The 3,198-nt window shown below is 51.2% G+C and overlaps 1 non-coding gene across 1 annotated transcript; it reads left to right on the top strand.

Moving 5' to 3' along the window:
- Positions 1–2,249: 2,249 nt before the first annotated feature.
- TRNAW-CCA (transfer RNA tryptophan (anticodon CCA)) lies at positions 2,250–2,321 on the top strand. The gene has a single exon. It is a non-coding gene; the product is annotated as a tRNA-Trp (tRNA).
- The last annotated feature ends 877 nt before the right edge of the window (positions 2,322–3,198 follow it).

Raw genomic sequence — 3,198 nt, 5'->3', positions numbered from 1 at the left:
AATGCCAGGAGAGTGGGCCAGGGCAGCACACAGACATGGGGAAACAGGGACACAAGGGGCTGCTCTGGGCTCAGGCCCTCTCAGTAGCTCTCTCTAAGCCTGGATCTGGATCGTCCTCCCCAGCCTTGCTTGTTTTCCTGGCTGTGGCATCCCTCCCCACAGCAGCTTTTGCTTTCTATCTTCGTCTCCCCAGCAGGGTTGATTGCCACCTCCTATGTGTCTCTAAAGGACCTTGTTACAGACACCAGTGCCGGAAATTGCAATCATCTGTTCATATCAGCATGTTCATCTTTGATGGCAGAGTGCAGCACAGTGTCTGGATGAAACTGTGGTCTCCGTAAATGAATGGCGAGATACTCATTGGCATGCTTTACATAGGAAGAACAAAGGAGGGTGTGAAATGATGGAGCATGCACTGGATCAGGGTTCACTTCTTCCTGGAGCACTGATTCCTGGCTGTGCTGTTATTGCTGCTCAGTCGCTCAGTTGTGTTCAACTCTTTGCGACCCCATGGAGTGCAGCATGCCAGGTTTCCCTGTCCTTTACCATCTCCTGGAGTTTGCTCAAATTCATGTCCATCGAGTCGATGATGCCATCCAACCATCTGGTCCTCTGTCATCCCCTTCTCCTTTTGCCTTCAATCTTTCCCAGCATCAGAGTCTTTTCTAATGAGTCGGCTCTTTGCATCAGGTGGCCAAAGTACTGGAGTTTCAGCTTCGGCATCAATCCTTCTAATGAATATTCAGTGTTGATTTCCTTTAGGATTGACTGGTTTGATCTCCTTGCAGTCCAAGGGACTCTGAAGAGTCTTCTCCAACACCACAGTTTAAAAGCATCAATTCTTCGGCCTTTAGCCTTCTTTATGGTCCAACTCTCACATCCATACATGACCACTGCTTTGGAAAAATCACTTTGCCTTTCCGTGTCTCCATTTCCACATCAGTTGTATAGGGTGATTGCAGAGGGCTCCAGCGAGGTTCCAATGAACTTCTGGTTGTGCTGGTTAGGTGGAGGGCTGGTGCTCCGCCCTGCTCTCCTGCTTGGGGACATGTGCACTGATGGGGCTGATGGGCCATTCTTGCGGGATGGATGAGACCTCTCTGGACTTAGAAGGTGGGATGACAGCTAACAGCTTGCTGTGTGCCAGGTGTTACCCGCATTGTCCCATCCAGCACTTGCAATAATCCCCACCCAGGGAGGACTATTACTGTCATTCCCATTTTGCAGATGAGGAAACTATGACCACAGACAGGGGAAGTGATTTTCTCAAGGTTCCCAAGATTAGAATCCCACTGGACTGACTACAGAGCCCTGTGCTCTGCTGCCTCTCTGTCAGGTTAGACCTCCGAACCTAAAGCCCTGGTGAAAATACCATCTGTCCTGGAGACAAGTGGAGAGGCGGCAGGGAGAGCCATCAGCCTCAGCCCTGGATTTGGGGTTTCAGGGCCGTCCTTTCTGGGAGCTGCAGTCCATATAATGGCCTCCGACTACCTGGCGCCCAGGCCCTTGGCTTTCAGCTCTGAGGTTGTCTCTCCTTGTTTCAGCCCAGCAGGCAACAGGGTGTATGCTGTCTGGCAGAGACAGAGTGAGGGCCATCATTCTCATTCTCATTACAGATGAGGCCTCTGCCAGCCCTTCCTCCATTGCCCTGGCCACAAGTGACTGACCCAAAGTATCTTGCGTGGTGGTCCAAGGAGAGCCCATTGGGAGGTTTAGCAAAGCGGCTAAACGCAGCTCAGAACTCAGCCCTGGGGTTTGAGTCCTAGTTAAGTCAATTACAAGTTGCTGAAGCTTCCTGACTCTCAGATCCATCGTCTGTACAATTGTGATGACAGTCTGAAATGGGAGTCTGGCTCTCAGTAGATGCGCCATAGATTGTAACTATTGTTCTCATTAGTAGGGTGATGATGGACCCACCAGCCCTGGGGTGGGTATGGGAGATTGAAAAGGGAGCTGCCCTGTGAACTGCTAGTGGGGAATGGTTTGTGTGGGGCTCTAGCTGGTCTGAAAGTGGGGAGCTCTGGCCCCTTGCTGTTGGCTCTACTGGCTTGGTGCCTCCCTGGATGGCATCATTATCTCTGCTTCTCTTTCTGAAGTAAACAAAGTCTACAAGCAAACAAATCTATTGATCCTCCCTAGGAAATCTGAGATGAGATTAAGGACGGCATTTAGAAATGATTGGATATACTTTTGTAATAATACTAGGATTTTTCTTCAGTTAGAAAGTACTTATTAGGAGTTAGAGGGCTTCCCTGGTGGCTCAGAGGTTAAAGCGTCTGCCTCCAATGCGGGAGACCCTGGTTCGATCCCTGGGTTGGGAAGATCCCCTGGAGAAGGAAATGGTAACCCACTCCAGTATTCTTGCCTGGAGAATCCCATGGATGGAGGAGCCTGGTAAGCTACAGTCCATGGGGTCCCAAAGAGTCGGACACGACTGAATGACTTCATTTTCCTATTAGGAGTTGGACTGGGTTTCCCTGCTTCTTGAGATCTGAAGTTTCTCTCTTTTGTGAGGTACATTGGCGACTTCTCGTCCCCTCATCTGTGTTTTTTTTTTTTTTTTTTAAATCTATTTCCTCTCAGGAGTGCCAGTCCTCCTCCTGCCCCAGGGGTCCCTGGCTGGGGACTTCCACTTAGCTGTCAGTGGGGAGGGTTGACATGAGAGCAAAAGCTGGGGGAGCTGGTTCCCAGACTATGCTTGGCTTTCCCCAAAGGAGAGGGAGTGGTGTTGGAGAGGCCGAGACCCCCATTTCATTGTGCCCGGAGCTGCTGTGAGGTCCAGGTAGGAGGGTATGCGGCTCCAGCTCTTTCCAGTCTTATTTGTGGCCCCCATCCCAATCCCTGCCAAGGTCACCTGACTCACTGCAGGCGTCACCACTGCAGTCTGCTGCCCTTTCACTGCCACCTGGGTGGAAGCAGTAACCTCATAACTAATTTCCCCGCTTCCAGCTCCCCCAAACCCACATCCATTCATTGTACAATACCCAGCACAGCTTTTCCAGTGTAAGAAGCTCTGCTCTTCTCTTGCCAGCTTAGTAACTTCCCGTTAGTGCTTGCAAAGTGACGAAACCCTCTGAGCGTAGCCTTTGGAACTCAGTGTGACCAGGCCCCGTGGGACTCTCCAGGCCCATCCCTGCTGACTCACCTCATCACAGTCTTCCGCACTGGCCTTCCTTCAGTGCCCCAGACTTCAGGGCT

This window comes from Muntiacus reevesi, chromosome 1 (assembly GCF_963930625.1).
Source record: "Muntiacus reevesi chromosome 1, mMunRee1.1, whole genome shotgun sequence".
In the NCBI taxonomy this organism is placed as follows: domain Eukaryota; kingdom Metazoa; phylum Chordata; class Mammalia; order Artiodactyla; family Cervidae; genus Muntiacus; species Muntiacus reevesi.
Note: the sequence above shows the minus strand (reverse complement) of the source record. Positions and strands in the feature narration are given on the sequence as shown.